The following is a 17087-nucleotide window of genomic DNA, read 5'->3' on the forward strand; positions in this document are numbered from 1 at the left end:
CCACTCTGATGGCAGAGACCGAAGAATTAAGAAATCTCTTCGTGATAATGAAAGAGGAGAGTATAAAAGTTGGCTTGATGCTTAATATAAAAAAAAAAAACCAACTAAAATTTTGGCAGCTGGTCCCATCACTTTCTGACAAACAGAAGGAGGAGAAATAGGAGCAGTGCCAGATTTTATATTCTTAGGACCAAGTATCACTACAGACGATGAAGTTAAAAGACACTTGCTCCTTGGAGAGGAGAAGAACTATGGCATGCTGCACCGTACGTTGCCGATAAAGGTTCATATAGTCAAAGCCGTGGTTTTTTTCAGTAGCAGTGTATAGATGTGAAATTTGGATTGCAAGACAAACTGAGTACTAGAGAAATTATGCTTCCATATTGTGGTGCTGAAGAAGACTTTTGAGAATCCCTTGGTCTGTAAGGAGGTCAAATCAGTCAATTCCTAAAGAAATTAATGTATTACATTCAAAAGCTGAAGATGAAGCTTGAAATTTTTTAGTACATCATGAGAAAATGGGACTCATTGGAGAAGACGTTGATGAATTGAAAGATAGAAGGTAAAATGAAAACGAAATGGTAGAGGATGACATACAGAAAAAGTGTCATGCAAACAATGAACATGAACTAGGATAGACTTTGTGAGCTAGTAGAGGAATGAACAACTATAGCTCAAGGGACCAAAAAGAGTTGGGCAAGATTGAATATCTGAACAACAACAAAGGAGAAAGGCAATGAGAAAGAGTAGGTGATATCTGGGAAACTGCCATCAAAGGAAAGGAACCTCTAGTTTATATCATTACCACATACTTGCGGCAGGTTTAGGACTTTCACCACAGAAGTGCTAGAAGTTGGGCAACTGGATGATTCAACATTTCACTTATCCAGTCTAGACCTCTCTGCATATACCCAGTCTTGCATCTCCAACTGTCTATTGTACCTCTTTAGGATGATATTCTGTGGACATCTTGAACTCAACATGTCCAACACTTAACTCATTATCTTACCTCCCCCTTGCCCCAAACCATCTCTCATTCTTACCTTGCCTATTATTGAAAAGGGCAGCACAGCATTGTCGACATTACCCAAGTCACCCTGGCTTGCAAGCAAGAGGTCATCCCAGATTTCTCACTCATTCACCTCCTCCTATCCAATCTGTTGCCAAGATCTATCCATTTCCCCTTCTTAACATCTTTTGAATATGCACACTTTTCTCCTGTGACACTGACAACACTCTCGTGCAGCCCTTAACACCTGGGCTATTCCAGGAAGTTGGCCTCCCTGCCTCGAGTCTCCCTCCACTTCATTTCTTCCTTCTCTCAGTGACTTTCCTAAAGCAAACTTCTGCTTATGTCACCCTCCTTCTTATTCAGTAAACTCCCGTGGTACCCAATCATCTCTCAGATAAAATGTAAAATCTTTTGCTAGGTATTCAAAGAGCTTCCCAAATACCTTTTTTATCTTTCCAGTCTTATTACACCTGACACTCACCTCCCACACACTGTGAGATCTACTGACACTCACCTCCTTCCTGGTTCTCACACATGACATTAGAATCTCCAAACCCTCTTTCTTTTTTAGTGACTGTCCCCCAGGACTGGAATATATCTGCTTCTCTTGGCTTCCTTCAAGTCCCCAAAATAATCTCACATGCTGTAGGAAGACCTTCCTAATCCCTCTTCTTTTGAGCACATTCCTTCTGTTGATCATTTCTAATTCATTCCATTTTGGCTTTCTTGAGCAGAGTAATTCGTATTTTGTCTCTCTAAACAGACTATGGCTCCTTAAAAGCAAGCAATATCTTTTCCCATTCGTTTTATCCTCTACCTTTAAAACCATGGTAGATATTAAATAAATGCCTTCTGAGTGAGTGATTGAATAAAGACCTAGGGAGATAATAGGAGAAATTCAAAGAAAAACATACTAAGTCCCTGGAACCATACCTGTAGAGGGCCTGGTCTGATGGAGCCCAAGCAGAGCTCTGTCTGGCAGAAGACTTCCATGGACTCTCATGACTACCTTCCAGTACAAAGATTGAAAACAGAATGATTAGACAGAAACTTCAGGGATACCCACAGTTCATAGACATGACCTAAGTGAAGATTCAGTCACTGAGACCACTCAGGCACAGTCAGGCAAAATGATAATTCAGAGGGAACAGTGTCATGACAACTGAGGGAGAAGGGAGAACCCAGGAAATGAGGCTGAATGAGAACTTCAAAGGCAGCAGAAGGGTCAAGAAAGGTGGAAAATGGGAGAAGGCCATGAGACTTTTGAATTAAGACATGATTGTCCCAGTGAAGAGATCAATTTCAGGGAAATGATGAGGTCAGACTATTCCATTCATATTCATATACACCAATTATGCATTCCATTCCCAAGAATGGGTATCCACTTTGTTTCCAGGTGTCAGCTACCACAGAGGACATCATCTCTTCATTCTGGAACCCTGGAAGGGAATAATTTGTGTCTTCTTTCCTTGAAGTTCCTTACCACTTTCCAAACCTTCTGAAAGGCCCTTTGGTGCCTTCTGCTCTTTACTCCTCCTCCACTCGTTGACTTCATAGCCCTACTGTTTTGGGCTTCCTCCTCATCTACACCCACCAAGGCCTCTTCAATGACCCTCAGCACCACACACCTCTCCCACATACCCTTGGGTCGATGACCCATTTTTCTTTCCTTGATATGCAGCTCAGAAGGGGCATTGAGTGGGCCCATTTAATCCTCATGGCAGGGACTTAGCTGGACACAGATCACAGGTAGACAAAATGTGTCTGAGGAAGGGAGCAGTTGAGTTCAACTCCCTAAACCTTGTGCCAAAAACTGCCCCTCTCCTTCCTAGGTAACCTGGTCCATTTAGCCAAGCACATTCTATATACTGCCTGTACCTGTCGTCCTACTGAACCAATGAGAGGGTGGATGGGGATACAAGAAAGAAGAGACTTGCCAAGAACTCCAAATGCTCAACAATGAAGCAGGAGGAACTTTTATGTGACCTTCTTGCAAGAATGGGTGTCCAAGAGGGGCGGAGCCAAGATGGCGTAGTAGAAAGACGCACATACACATAGCTCCGAACCCACAACCCACAGAACATCTGTAAAAAGGAACTTACGGCGAATTCTGGAGCAGTAGAGGCCACACAACAGTGGAGCAAAGGAGATTTCTGTTCCAGAGGGACCTGCAAACTTCTCGCCAAAGGTCCTTCACGCCACGAACTGGGCGCCGGGACTGGGAGCCGAGTACAGCCCTGCCGCACCCGCGGCACTGCGAGAAGCAGATCCGAGCTGGCTTCAGGGACGGGATATCCAGTGACCACGCGGGTCGCTACACCCACAGGGGACGGGGGTCGATGAGAGGGTCTCTTTGGTGGGTCGAGAAGGGGGTGGGGTGCCCCCATAACTCAGGCCCCCTCGGGAGGCAGCAGCTGAGGCAGCGGCAGACCAGGGCTCCCCAAGCAGGCAGGAGCCTGGATCCATTGTTGAAGGTCGCTGCATAAAGCCCCGGAGGGAACTGAGCCTGTGAGGTGGCCCTGCCCCCACCTGAAAACCTGAACTTAATCTCACACTGAATAGCAGCCCTGCCCCACCAAAAGCCCTGAGGCTGGGGAGCAGCATTTGAATCTCAGACCCCAAGCACTGGCTGGGAGGATCAGGAGGCGAGGTGGGTGTGAGGAGAATATTCAGAGGTCAAATCATTGGCTTGGAAAATGCCCAGAAAAGGGAAAAGAAATAAGACTATAGAAGGTTACTTTCTTGGTGAACAGGCATTTCCTCCCTTCCTTTCTGATGAGGAAGAACAACGCTTACCATCAGGGAAAGACACAGAAGTCAAGGTTTCTGTATCCCAGCCCACTCAATGGGCTCAGGCCATGGAAGAGCTCAAAAAGAATTTTGAAAATCAAATTAGAGAGGTAGAGGAAAAGCTGGGAAGAGAAATGAGAGACATGCAGTCAAAGCATGGACAACAGGTCGGCACCCTGCTAAATGAGACCCAAAAAAATGCTGAAGAAAATAACACCTTGAAAAATAGGCCAACTCAATTGGCAAAAGAGGTTCAAAAAGCCAATGAGGAGAAGAATGCTTTCAAAAGCAGAATTAGCCAAATGGAAAAGGAGATTCAAAAGCTCACTGAAGAAAATAGTTCTTTCAACATTAGAAGGGAACAGACGGAGGCTAATGACTTTATGAGAAAACAAGAAATCAGAAAACAAAACCAAAAGAATGAAAAAATGGAAGATAATGTGAAATATCTCATTGGAAAAACAACTGACCTGGAAAATAGACCCAGGAGAGACAATTTAAAAATTTTGGGACTACCTGAAAGCCATGATCAAAAAAAGAGCCTAGACATCATCTTTCATGAAATTATCCAGGAAAACTGCCCTGAGATTCTAGAACCAGAGGGCAAAATAAATATTCAAGGAATCCACAGAGCAACGCCTGAAAGAGATCCAAAAAAGAGAAACTCCTAGGAACATTGTGGCCAAATTCCAGAGTTCCCAGGTCAAGGAGAAAATATTGCAAGCAGCTAGAAAGAAACAATTCAAGTATTGTGGAAATACAATCAGGATAATACAAGATCTAGCAGCTTCTACATTAAGGGATAGAAGGGCATGAAAGGAACTAGGACTAAAACCAAGAATCACCTAACCAGCAAAACTGAGTATAATACTTCAGAGGGAAAATTGGTCTTTCAATGAAATAGAGGACTTTCAAGCGTTCTTGATGAAAAGACCAGAGCGGAAAAGAAAATTTGTCTTTCAAACACAAGAATGAAGAGAAGCATGAAAAGGTGAACAGCAAAGAGAAGTCATAAGGGACTTACTAAAGTTGAACTGTTTGCATTCCTACATGGAAAGACATCATTTATAACTCTTTAAACTTTTCAGTATCTAGGTACTGGGTGGGATTACACACACACACATGCACACACGCACACACACATAGAGACAGAGTGCACAGAGTGAATTGAAGAGGATGGGATCATATCTTAAAAAAATGAAATCAAGCAGTGAGAGAGAAATATATTGGGAGGAGAAAGGGAGAAATGGAATGGGGCAAATTATCTCTCATAAAAGAGGCAAGCAAAAGACTTATTAGTGGAGGGAAAAAGAGGGGATGTGAGAGAAAAACATGAAGTTTACTCTCATCACATTCCAGTAAAGGAAGCAATAAAATGCACACGCATTTTGGTATGAAAACCTATCTTACAATACAGGAAAGTGGGGGATAAGGGGATAAGCAGGGTGGGGGGGGATGATGGAAGGGAGGGCATAGGGAGGAGGGAGCAATTTGAGGTCAACACTGATGAGGAGGGACATGATCAAAAGAGAATAGAAGTAATGGGGAACAGGATAGGATGGAAGGAAATATAGTTAGTCTTATACAACACGACTATTATGGAAGTCATTTGCAAAACTACACAGATATGGCCTATATTGAATTGCTTGCCTTCCAAAGGGAAGAGATGGGTAGGGAGGGAGGCAAAGAAGCTGGAACTCAACGTGTTAGGAACAACTGTCGAGTAATGCTCTTGCCACTAGGAAATAAGAAATACAGGTAAAGGGGTATAGAAAGTTATCTGGCCCTACAGGACAAAAGAGAATATGGAGACAAGGGCAAAGAGGGATGATAGAGGAGAGAGCACATTGGTCATAGGGGCAATTAGAATCCTTGGTGTTTGGGGGGGAGGGGATAAAAGGGGACAAAATTTGGAACCCAAAATTTTGTTAAAACGAATGTTAAATAAATAGATAGATAGATAGATAAATAAATAAAAAAGAAAAAAAAAGAATGGGTGTCCAACAAGTAGGCACACCCATTGCCACAATTAGACAACTTTTTATTCCCTACCTTCTCCCCCATTGACCAGGTACTACAGGGTTTATAGCCTATCTGGAATGTCTAAACACACCACATTAGTCTCCACCCAGGTTTGTATCTCCTACTCCCCACATTTTGGTGCCCCATTCCCTTTATTTTCTTTTTATCTTTTTTGGTCATAATTACCCATGGCTCTAAGTCTAAGCAGAAATGTTAGAACCCAAAACCAGTTTCAACCAGTTTTAACTAGGGTAGTCCCAGTCTCAACCTAGGCCTCTCTGTTGCTGTACAGGGGAGGGGGGGGGGCAACTTTCCAACTGACACACAACCCATTACAACCTGTTGAGAAATATGCAGAAGCAACACCCTGAAGGTGATTTTCCACAGGAGTATACTCTGAGAAAGTTGCCTGCTCTGCACAGAGGCAGGAGTAGGGCAATTATAAGGCTTTTTAAGGATCCTGTATCTCTGTGTGCTTACACAGCCTATCACAGTTTTTCGTACACCAATAAACCTGCCACAAAGGTACAGTGGTGCCAAGGGGCATGTTCCAGAACCACCTTCTCATGTCCTTCACATCATGCAAAACCCTCACCTACAACTAAGAAGATCCCACGAGCCAGACATGCTCCCTGTGACCACTCTGTTCAAGATAAACTTAGTCAAAGGATCAAGACTGGTGCAAAAGCCACAGAGAACTAGCCACAGAGAACTACCCACATGTACTATCTTCCCTTCTCTGGAGCCTAAAGCCGCTTCTCTAAGAGTTAAATGAGATCACTTCGATTTTAAAGCATTTTGTAAACTTTAAAGCACTAAATAAGTCATGGAATATTTAGGGAAAGGAGATAGGGTGGGAGCACATGGCAAAAAGTTGTAGAGAGTCCCAGTCCAGGCCAGGTGTTAGGAGAAACTTTCACACAATGAGAGCTGCCCTCAGGTGAGATGGACTCCCTTGAAGTAATGCTGGGATCCTCCTTGATGTTCTTCAATCAAAGGCTGCATGATCACTTTTCAGGTGTGATATAACAGGAATTTCTTTTCGGCAGAGTGTTGAACTCTATGACTTTTCATATCCTTTCGAGGTCTCACATTATGTGATTCTTTGGTAAAGAGAGCTCTAGCACTGCCTCTGATACTTAGCACCTCTATGTCCAAGGACAATTAACTTCTCTCTCTGAGTCAGTTTCCCCATCTTCCCTGGGTGATTGTCTATGAGAGTTAAAGTCAGACAGCATGGTTCACAGAACCCCTACCATCCATATGGCCATCACAGAAGAAGTGTTGGTGCCAAGATGCCCCCTTGACACCACTCTCACATGCCCAGTCCATATGTGGGTACTGGGGTTCACCCAGAGCTGCTAGAAGCTCAGTGTGTGGCGAGGATAGCAATCCCTATGGAATCATTCAGAGGAGTCAAACTGTTGCCCAAACCACAGGCCCTGCTCTCCCTCAGAACCTCCTCCATCAGCCTTTCCCAGCCACCTTCCTATCTCCTAGCCCAGTTTTCCTTTGACTCATGGAACTGTCTTCTGGAACTGACCTTAGTCACCAAAAATTCTGAATTCCTTCTGAACAGACCACTTTCTTTGGTAATTTTGCCAACATCTGCTAGTTTGATGTTTCTACGTTCTTCTCCAGACATCATTATTCTCAACTTTAGCAGTTTTCTATCACTATACTTTTCTCCAGGCTCTATCAGAGGAAGAGACAATTTGTAAAAGAAGAATCATTATGACTGTTTCAATATTCACATTTCTTGGAGTGTATTTTCAATTTCTCCCTCCCTCCCCACTCCCCACTAAAGACCCTGATGCTAAGTTGAGTAAGGCTGTCATCCAAAAATGACTTCAGAGTTCCCCTGAGGGAAAGGGCCTCACTGACTCATACCATGGCAATTCCACTCTCTGGTTCCACGAGCTTCCTGAAGAAAGGATCTGCCCCTAGGCATTCCCTGCTTTAGTCTGTCCAGGTTAGAAAGCCAGTGCTCTAGACCCATACTTTTCATGAAGATTTCCTAAAGTGTCAGATGGCCAGACACAGAGGGAGGGAGGGAGAAAGAAAGGGAGGGGAGGAAGGAGAGAGAGAGAGAGAGAGAGAGAGAGAGAGAGAGAGAGAGAGAGAGAGAGAGAGAGAGAGAGAGAGAGAGAAGATTTTTTTGGTGCTTACTATGTGTCAAGCACTGTGCTAAGCACAGGTCCTAAGTTTATTTCAGGGGAGCAGGAAAAGGGGTGAGCAAGGAAACAATCAAGAAGAGAGAACAGGAGAACACAGGAGAGTGCGTCTAGGAAGTTGTGAGGTGAATCATGGCTTGGGACATGAGAAAACATGACAACCAACTTCATTTTTACAGATGGGGAAATGGAGACACAAAGCAGTTAAATGACGTTCCCCAAGACAAATAGATAGTAGGTTTTGGATACAGGGTTATACTCAGGAATTCTTGACTCCATTTGCATTTTTGAATTCATTACATAGTTGGATTGCCTCTTCATTCTCCACCACTTCCATGTCCAATCAGTTTTGAAATTCTGTCATTTCAGCCCCCTTATTATCTCTGCAGGTTGTGTCCCCCCTTTCACCCCACAGTACCACCACAATCACTTCAAGCTGTTCTCCTCAACTAGAATATCATCATGTTCTAATCCTAAATCAGTCCTGGATCACTCCAACCATCCAGTAGCACCACCACTACACCCATGTTGAGCAAAAAATGGAAAATGGAGAGATGGAAAAACTGGATATTCGGTGAAATAGTGGGCTTTCAAGCACTGCTGATGAAAAGAATAGAATTGAAAAGAAAATTTGACTTTCAAAAGACTCAAGAAAAGAATAAAAATGTAAACAGAAAGGGGAAATCATAAAGTACTTGATAGGATTAAATTGTCTACCTTCCTTCATGTGAAGATGGTATTTGTAACTCATAAGGGCTTTCTCATTATTAAGGAAGTTAGAAGAAGTAGACAGAGGGCACAAATGTCAGCTTAATATGAAGTAATATTACCTAAAAATAAAATTAAGGATTGAGAGAGGAATGTGTTGGAGGCAAGGGGAGGGGAGAGGTACAATGGTGTACATCACCTCACATAAAAGAAGCAAGAAAAAGCTTTTACAGTGGAGGGGAAGAGGTAGGGCGAGTGAGTGAACCTTACTTTCATCAGAATTGACTCAAAGAGGGATACCCTACTCCCTCAGTTGGGCAAAGAAGTCTATCTAACCCTACAGGAAAGTAGGAGGGGAGAGAGTGGAGCCAAGATGGCAGAGTGGAAGGATGCACCTCTAGAAACTCTCCTTCCACAGTCCATAAACTACCCCTAAAATATGACTCTAAACAAATTCTACAACAGCAGAAGCCACAAAGTGACAGCCTAGAAGGCCAACAGGAAAGGACTGTTGCACTGGGAGTGGAGCAGAGCAAAGACCTGCCTTCCCCTTGTTGCGGTGAGGACAGGACAGGAGCTGGCTTCAAGGTGCCACTGGCAGCAGTTGTGGATCCCAGATTCCTCAACTCACAAACGTCAAAAACAGCTTCAAAGGTCAGTGAGAAAGCTCTATCGCCTGGGTAAGAAGGGAACACAGAGGTCTAGCCCCAGGTCCAGGAGGCAGTAGCAACTATTGCAGCATCTTCCCTTGTTGGAGCCCTGGCCTAAAGACCCTGGGGAAATTGAGCTGCTGATCTGGATCTCAGTGCTGAGAAGTAGCCCTGGGGTGAGTAACAGTGCTGCTTTGCTGGTGGCACTGGTTGAGGCTCTGGAGAGGGAATTCTACTCACAGATCCTGGGCAGAAAATTGTGCCTGTAGTTTCTCCAAGACCAGAGTGAAAGTCAGGAGAGAAGTAAATTCCTCTCCCTTGATTCTGCTAGCTTTGAGGAACTGAGAACTTACAGGTCCCCAGAGTATACCCACCTTTTGACAAAGAATACAAAAGTCAAGTAGGCAGCAGGGAAAATGCCCAAAATTGAAAAAGAATAAGACAATAGAAGGTTAATTTCTTGGTGAGCAGGTACTTTCTTACATCCTTTCACATGATGAAGAACAATGTTTACCATCAGAGACCATCAAAATAAATATGCAATGGTCTCAGGCCATGGAAGAATTCTAAAAGGATTTTGAAAATCAAATAAAGGGAGGTGGAGGAAAAATTGGGAAGAGAAATGAGAGCGATGAAAGAAAATCATTTTTAAAAATGGTGAGTAAAATAACCTTCAAAAATAGGCTAACTCAATTGGCAAAAGAGGTTCAAAAGGAAAGGGAGGAGAAGAATGCTTTAAAAAGTAGAATTAGTCAAATGGAGAAATAGGTTAAAAAGCTAACTGAATAAAACAGTTCTTTAAAAATTAGAATGAAAAAGATGGAAGCTAAGGACTTTATGAGAAACCAAGAAATTGCAAAATAAAACCAAAAGAGTGAGAAAATGGAAGATAATGTGAAATATCTCTTTGGAAAAACAACTGCCCTCGAAAACTATCTCTCATAAAAAAAGAAGAAAAAGATTTTCCTTTTTTTTAATTTGGAGTTTATCTTTTATTTTTTTCAGAATTTTTTAAATTAAATTTGTTTATTTAACTTTTAACGTTCATTTTCACAAAATTTTTGGTTCCAAATTTTCTCCCTTTTTGTTCCCTCCCTTCACTCTAAAACACCGAGCATTCTAATTGCCCCTATCACCAATCTTCCCTCTCTTCTATCATGCCTCCCTTCCCTTGTCCCCATCTTCTCTTTTGTCCTGTAGGGCCAGATAGATTTCTATACCACATTATCTGTATTTCTTATTTCCTAGTAGCAAGAACAGTACTCGATAGTTGTTCCAAAACTTCGAGTTCCAACTTCTCTTCATCCCTCCCTCCCCATGCATTCCCTTTGGGATGGCAAACAATTCTATATAGGCCATATCTGTGTAATTTTGCAAATAACTTCCATGACAGTCGTGTTGTGTAAGACTAACTATATTTCCCTCCATCTTATCATGCCCCCTATTGTTTCCGTACTCTCCTTTGATCCTGTCCCTCCCCGAAAGCGTTGACTTCAAATTGCTCCCTCCTCCCATTGCCCTCCCTTCCATTATTCCCCCACCCTACTTATCCCCTTCTCCCCCACTTTCCTGTATTGTAAGATAGGTTTTCATACCAAAATAAGTGTGCATTTTATTCCTTCCTTTAGGTGAATATGATGAGAGTAAACTTCATGTTTTTCTCTCATCTCCCCTCTTTTCCCGTCCACTAAAAAGTCTTTGCTTGACTCTTTTATGAGAGATAATTTTCCCCATTCCATTTCTCTCTTTCTCTTCCCAATATATTTCTGTCTCACCGCTTAATTTCATTATTTTAAGATACGATCTCATCCTATTCAATTCACTCTGTGCTCTGTGTGTGTGTTTTCCAGATACTGAAAAGTTTCAGGAGTTACAGATATTGTCTTTCCATGTAGGAATGTAAAGCTCAGCTTTAGTAAGTCTCATATGACCTCTCTTTGCTGTTTACCTTTTCATGCTTCTCTTGATTCTTGTGTTTGAATGTCAAATTTTCTTTTCAGGTATAGTCTTTTCATCAAGAATGCTTGAAAGTCCTCTATGTCATTGAAAGACCATTTTTTCCCCTGAAGTATTATACTCAGTTTTGTTGGGTAGGTGATTCTTGGGTTTAGTCCTAGTTCCTTCGACTTGTGGAATATCATATGCCACGCCCTTCAATCCCTTAATGTAGAAGCTTCTAGACCTTGCATTATCCTGATTGTATTTCCACAATACTTGCATTGTTTCTTTTTAGCTGATTGCAATATTTTCTCCTTGACCAGGGAACTCTGGAATTTGGCCACAATGGTCCTAGCAGTTTCTCTTTTTAGATCTCTTTCAGGCGGTGATCGGTGGATTCCTTGAATACTTATTTTGCCCTCTGGTTCTAGAATATCAAGGCAGATTCCCTTGATAATTTCATGGAAGATGATGTCTAAGTTCTTTTTTTGATCATGGCTTTCAGGTAGTCCCATAATATTTAAACTGTCTCTCCTGGATCTGTTTTCCAGGTCAGTTGTATTTCCAATGAGATATTTCACATTATCTCTCATTTTTTCATTCTTTTGGTTTTGTTTTGTGATTTCTTGGTTTCTCATAAGGTCATTAGCCTCCATCTGTTCCATTCTAATTTTTAGAGAACTATTTTCTTCAGTGAGCTTTTGACCCGCCTTTTCCATTTGTCTAATTCTGCTTTGTAAAGTATTCTTCTCCTCATTGGCTTTTTGAACCCCTTTTGCCAATTGAGTCAGCCTGTTTTTGAAGGTGTTATTCTCTTCAGCACTTTTTTGGTTTTCCTTTAGGAAGGTGTTGACCTGCTTTTCATGCTTTTCTTGCATGTCTCTAATTTCTCTTCCCAGTTTTTCCTCCACCTCTCTAACTTGATCTTCAAAATCCTTTTTGAGCTCTTCCATGGCCTGAGCCCATTGAATATTCATTTTGGATGTTTGGGATACAGAAGCCTTGACTTCTATGTCTTTTTCTGATGGTGAGCATTGTTCTTCCTCATCGGAAAGGAAGGGAGGAAATATCTGATCACCAAGAGACTAACCTTCTATGGTGTTATTTTTTTTCCCCTTTCCTGGGCATTTTCCCAACCAGTTACTTGACTTCTGAGTTTTCTCTCCACACCCACCTTGCCTGCAGTTATGCGCAGCTAGTGCTTGGGGCTGAGATTCAAATGCTGCTTCCCAGCCTCAGGGCTTTTGGTGGGGACGGGGCTGCTATTCAGTGTGAAATTAAGTTCAGGTGCTCGGGTGGGGGCAGGGCTGCCACACGTGGGGTTAGTTTCCTCAGGCATTTCCTCAGAGACCTTCGACAATGGATCTGAGCTCCAGCCTGCTTTGGGAGCCCCTGTCCACTGCTGCATCCAGAGGGGGCCTGAGTCGTAGGGACACGTCGCTCTCCTCTCAGCAAGCTGAAAAGGCCCTCTCAATGACCTTTAGTGCCTGTGGGTGGAGGAATCTGCACTCCTCCTGGAGATTCTGTCCCTGAAGCCTGCTTGGATCTGCTCACCTCGGTGCTGCGTGGCCAAGGCAGGGCTGGGCTCTGCTCTGGGTCCAGTGCATGAACGGACCTTTCGTGTCAGTTTTTCAGGTCTCTCTGGAACCAAAATCTCCTCCACTTCGTTGTTCTGTGGCTTCTGATGCTCCAGAATTTGGTGGGAGTTCTTCTTTACAGGTATTTTATGGGCTGTGGGTTAGGAGGTAGCATGTGTGTATCATTCTATTGCGCCATCTGGGCTCCTCCCCTCTGGAGTTTAAGAAAAAGCTTTTTCAATGGAGGGGAAAAGGGGATGTGAGAGGGAAAAAGTGAAGTTTACTCTCATCACCTTTGGCTCAAGGAGGGAACAACATGCACACTCAATTTGATATGACAATCTAGAGAAGGGGATAAGTTGGGCATGGGGGGATAATAGAAGTGAGGGAAAATGAGAGAAAGGGTGTGATTACACGTAAACACTTTTGAGGACGGACAAGGTCAAAATAGAGAATAGAATAAATGGGGAGCAGGATAGGATGGTGAAAAATATAGTTAGTCTTTCACAACATGACTGTTATGGAAGTCTTTAGCAAAACTACACATATATAGCCTATATTGAATTGCTTGTCTTCTCAGTGGGGATGGGTGGGGAGTGAGGAAGGTCATGTAGTTGGAACTCAAAGTTTCAGGAAAGAATGTTGAGAATTGTTGTTGCATGTAACTAGGAAGTAATAAATACAAGTAATGGGGTGTACAAATCTATCTTCCCAACAAGAGAAGTGAGAAGATGGGGAAAAGGGAAGGGAAGTGTGTGATAGAAGGTAAGGTAGATTAGGGGAAGGGGTAATTAGAATGCACGGTGTTTTGGTGTCATGGGTGAAGAGGGATGGGGAGAAAATTTGAAACTCAAAATCTTGTGGAAATGAATGTTGAAAACTAAAAATAAATAAATAACTTGAAAAAAGAAAGTAGGAGGGTAAGAGGATAAGAGATGTAGATGTGCTTGACAAACGGGAGAGTAGACTGGGGAAAGCGGAAGTTAAAAGCAAAATATTTTTGAAGAGGGACGTGATGAAAAGGAGAAAGAAAATAGAATAAATGGGGGAATATAGGATGGAAGGAAATATAATATACCGATACCATTGTGAAAAAATTTTGAGCAAGTTTCTCTGACAAAGGTCTCATTTTTCAAATATTTATACAACTGAGTCAAATTTGCACAAATAAAAGCCTTTCCCCACCAGATAAATGATCATTTGATATGACCAGAAAGTTTTCAGATGAAATAATCTAAGCCATCTACAACCATACGAAAAAAATTCTCTAAATCACTAACGACTGGAGGAATACAAATTTAAAACTTGTGAGGTAAAACGTCACACGTAATAGACTGGCTAATAAGGCAGAAAAGGAAAATAACGAATGTGGGAGGGCATGTGGAAATAAACTGAGACATTAATACACTGTTGGTGGAGTGTTGAACAGATCCAACCATTCTAGAGAGCAATTAGGAATTGTGCTCACAGGGTTATAAGACTATACATAACCTTTGACCTAGAAATACTATCACTAGGTCTGTATCATAAAAGACATTTTTTAAAAGGGGAAAGGGGCTTATTTGTGCAAAAATATTTATAGCATCTCTTTTTGGTGGCAAAGAATTGGAAATTAATGGGATGAGCACCAACTGGGGAATGGAAGATTAAGTTGTGGTATATGATTGTGACAGAACACTATAATGATATAAGAAATGATGATTAGGATTGTGTCAGATTAACCTATAAAGATTTACATGAACCAATGGAAAGCGAAATGAGTAGTACCAGGAGAACATGGTACACAATAACACTGATATTATAAGATGTTCAGCTATGAACGATTTAGTAGTTCTTAGCAATATAAAGATCCAAGGTGACTCTGAAGGAATTGTGATGAAAAATGCTATCCATTCCCAGAGAAAGAAGTGATGGTGTCTGAATACAGACTAAAGAAAAATTTTAAACTTTATTTTTCTTGATGACTGTCTTTTTACGTTATGACTTATTTAGAAATATATTTTCGATGACTACACACGTATAACCTATATCAAATAGTTTGCCTGCTCAATGTGGGGTGGAGGATGAAAGGGAGGAAAGGAGAGAATGTGGAACTCAACGTTCTGAAAATGAATATTAAAATGCATTTTACATGTAATCGGGAAATAACAAATTATCAAATAAATATTAAAGCAACAACAACATAAGTAGACCATTCTGCAGTCCCTTTACAAAATGTGAGCTTACCCAGAGATGTGGAGCAGCGCAGGAGGAAGGCAGGAAAGGGACTGCACTCTAATGGAGGGGCAGTGGGAGTGGCAGGGGGGCCTGCACATGATTCAAGGACACATGGGGTTTGGGCACTGAGATGCTAGAGCAGGAGGAAGGAGACATGGCTGGTAGAATCAGCCACATGAGGGCCTGGCTGGAACTGAAAAGAAGAAAATGGCGACAGGTAGACACATGGGGGCAAGAGATAAAAACAGTGAGGAGAGGAGAGGCCACATGCGGTGAGGATCAGGACAGGCATACGGTACCCAAAGTTGGATGGACAAAATACGAAAACACAGGAACGAAACTCATAAGCACGTGGACAGACTGAAACCAAGGTCTCCTCTCTCAGCTTTGGAGGTCTCAAGCCAAGACCTGATCCATCAGTGGTGGTGGCCATCTCTCTGAACATCTGTTCTTCAGCTTTCACTTGAGGGATGTTTTTGTAGCTTTTCCTTTGGGGTCACCATGGATGGGTGGTAGGAAGACACAGAGCAATAAACTGAGGATCAGAAGCAGAAAGGGATCCCAATATGTGGCAGTAAAGTTTACATTGATGTTTTTTGGGGAATGCAGATTTCTTCCTTACATGAATTCCATTTTGTATAATGTGAGTTTAGATAAAGCAACATCTATCTGTATTCTTTTCTATTTTCATGTCTCCAGAGGTCTTTGATATGTAGGTTTACTAAAATTCTAATATTCTTTTTAACATCTTTTTAATTCATTTATGATTAGGGTTACCTAGCTCTCAGAGATAAAAGGTGAGATCCCTCACTACTATAGTTTCACTAATTCTTCCAGGAAGTCATTGAACTTTTCCTTTCAAAAGCTGAATGCAATGACATTTCACAAATATATGTTTATTATTGATATTACTTCATTCTCTGTTTTTCCTTTGAAGAAGAGGTAGCTTGGTGCTTTCGCTTTTTTTCCTGAGATCATGATTTCTATCCCTCCAATTTTTACTTCAGCTGAGGTATAACAGTTTTCTGCTCCAGCCCCCTATTTTAGCTCTGTGGTTCTCTCTATTTCAAGTGGGTTTCTTGTTTTCTTAAAAAAAAATTAAGCTCATATTGTTGGATATTCGTTTCTAATCCACTTTGCTACCTGCTTCCATTTTATGAATGTGTTCATCCCATTCACACGGTGAGGATTGCTAATTATGCATTTCCCTCCATTCTATTTTCTTCATTTTCTCCTGTCTCTCTTTTTATTCTGACCCTACTGTAATTTGTTTGGCCTATGACCACTGTATTCTTTTATCAGTGCACCATTTTCTCACCACTTTTTCTTTCTCTTTTCCAATTCTCGTACTTACCACCATGGAAAGATAGATTTTTATGACCAATTGAGAAAGCATTTATAGATATAAACATAGACATAGATATTTATCTTTATGAAACAATTTAGATGTGACTGATATTCAAGTATGTACCACTCACCCCACCCAAAAATTTTCACCCCACGTTAAAAGCTCCTATTTTATGTGAGTTCGCTCACCTCATTCTCGCTCTCTTTTCTGCCTTCTCCCAGGAAATCCATCGTTGTAACTTGTCCATTTATTTTGCATCATCCCAAACTAACGGGTACACTTCCTTACTCTCTTTCTGTGTTGAATCCTTCTACTGTCTCTAATAGTAATAAAATTTTTAGAAGATACGTGCATCATCTTCCCACATAGAAAAGCACACAGCTTAACCTTACGAAGTTACTTATGATTTCTCTTTCATCTTTACCTTTTAATGCTTCTTTTGAGTCTTGCATTTGAAAGTCACATTTTCTCTTCACCTCTTGTCTTTTCATCAGGAATACTTCAAGAGCCTCTGTTTTATTAAATATTCATTTTTTTTCCTTAGAAGTGTTTCCCCAGAGAGTAAACCTGTAATAACCAGAATGTTGTCAGAGAGCATCTCCTGTCACAAGTATCTTTTCCTCTGAGTGTTCAGAGAGTAGATGTGCTTCC

At 41.7% G+C, this 17087-nt stretch overlaps 1 long non-coding RNA gene across 1 annotated transcript in view; it reads right to left on the reverse strand.

The window, feature by feature from the left end:
• LOC140515607 (uncharacterized) overlaps window positions 1-17087 on the reverse strand; it is a 122190-nt gene that overhangs the window by 46846 nt on the left and 58257 nt on the right. Inside the window, exons 3-4 of the long non-coding RNA XR_011971104.1 lie at window positions 16861-17003; window positions 16625-16755 (exon numbers count right to left, since the gene is read on the reverse strand). This is a non-coding gene — a long non-coding RNA (uncharacterized lncRNA). The remainder of the gene's footprint in view (window positions 1-16624; window positions 16756-16860; window positions 17004-17087) is intronic.

This window comes from Notamacropus eugenii, chromosome X, assembly GCF_028372415.1.
Source record: "Notamacropus eugenii isolate mMacEug1 chromosome X, mMacEug1.pri_v2, whole genome shotgun sequence".
NCBI classification, from domain to species: Eukaryota; Metazoa; Chordata; class Mammalia; order Diprotodontia; family Macropodidae; genus Notamacropus; species Notamacropus eugenii.